Genomic DNA, 2,059 nt, shown 5'->3' on the forward strand with positions numbered 1-2,059 from the left:
CATTCATCTCTATGTCCTTTTAGTTTTTCTGGAGATTGTTGATGGTATGATTGTATATTGAATAGTAGTTTATGCTACCATTGCTTGATTCATCAATTGTAAGCGATACTTATTGGCTCCCCACTATGGAAGATGAGAATTGGCACCTTGCATTATGTATTTTCTCTGTCACCATTTTTGATAGTTAAGTCTTTTAAATTCTTTTATTACTTGTAAAATTTAAAAGGTTAAAATTTCTATTTCTCCTTATATATTTGCAAGTTTTAATTTTAGATATTTTACTGTGATATTATTAAGCACAATTATGATTGTCCTATCTTGAGTATATGTTGTGACCATTATCATTATAAATTAACATTTTCTGTTACACTGAATATCTTTTGCCTTAGATTCTAGGTTTTTAATATTGTCTCTGCTGTTTTCTTTTAGTTATGGCTTTCTCTTATGTTGTGCCAAATTTTTTTGGTTAATTTCTCAGTGATATTTTTCATGAATGTCCTTGCTAAGAGCATGAATTTTGCCTTGTACAGTGCTCAGAGTCCTCTTACAATATGGAAGTTTAAATTAGATACACTTTGTAACACAAATAATATATCTGTTATTTATGTCTGTTTCTGTTTTTTGTATTTTTTTGAATTCCAATTTAAGAAAAGTTGGTTTCTTTTGTGTTGTTAATAATAATAATAATTCTACATATATTGTTCTACAAATCAATGGTAAGATGAGACAGTATCTTTAATTTTTCTTATGTAAACAATTAAATGAGCATGTTTTTGCTACTCTCATCCCTCCTTTACCTCTGTGATTTATAAACATATAACTATCATTAAATTAATTTTTAAATTTTGTGTTTATTTTCTTTGAATATTTTTTTGTTTCCTCTCTACATTTATAAGCAGTTCTGGTGGTGCAGTGCCTAAAGCATTTGACTGTTAACCAAAAGGTTGATGGTTCAAACCCATGAGCCACTCTGCAGAAGGAAGATGAGGTAATCTACCTCTGTAAAGATTTATTGCCTTGGAAAGCCAATGGGGGTTGCTGTGGGTTGAAATAGACTCGAAAGCTATTTTTTTTTTTTAAATCTACATTTATAATTATTTATCCTGAGATCTGTATGTGATTGATTTCATATTTACCCATTTCTTTATACTATGGAATTTTCATTCTTGAGGTCTTTATTTTGAGCTAACTGTTTAGTCTGGGCAATCTACTTCCATAGAGATATTGCCTCGGAAACCCCAGGAGGGGACTCTATGAGTTGGAATTGACTCCACGGCAGTGAGTTTGGTTTGGTTTTAGTTGATTAGTTAGAATATGTCTTCACATACTTTTCCTGAAGAAGCATATGCCGGTCATGACCTTTGTAAATTCTTTCCCTGTCAGACAATGTTTTCTTAGTTTCTCTCTTAGGTAACCGTATTTTCCTTTTAAAGGAGTAGTCTGATGTTACCCAAGTTTTGAATCTTTTATAATAAACTCATCACCTCCCACTCAATCCAGCTAGAGGTTTTGTTGATTTTTTTTAAAGAACCAACTTTTGACTTTATTAATTCTATTTATTATTTATTTTCTGTTTCATTGCTTTTGCCGTTAATTTTATTTCCTTCCTGTTACTTCTTTGGCATGCTTTTGTTTTTCTACTTTTTGAAATGGAATCTTAAATTCTGTTCCATCTATAATCTTAATTATAGATCTTTCCTTTTCTTTTTCTAATATAAACACTTAAAACTATAAATTTTCCTCTAAGTACTGCTTTAGAGGCATCCCACAAATATTTACATGTTGTATTTTCATTACCTCTTAGTTTCCAATATTTTCTAATTGTTTTGTGATTTCTTCTTTGACTAGTGGATTATTTAATTTCCAAATATTTGTGGTTATCCAATATTATTGTTGTTGTTGTTATGTGCTGTCGAGTTGGACCCGACTCATAGTGACCCCTCCTTGGGTTTCCGAGGCAGTATCATTATAGAAGTAGATTGCCCAACCTTCCTTCCGAGGAGTGACTGGTGGATTTGAACCACCAGCCTTCTGGTTGATTTTCAATTTAATTTTTGTA

Source organism: Orycteropus afer, unplaced genomic scaffold, assembly GCF_000298275.1.
Source record: "Orycteropus afer afer isolate SDZICR_OR568_19922 unplaced genomic scaffold, OryAfe1.0 scaffold00410, whole genome shotgun sequence".
In the NCBI taxonomy this organism is placed as follows: Eukaryota; Metazoa; Chordata; class Mammalia; order Tubulidentata; family Orycteropodidae; genus Orycteropus; species Orycteropus afer.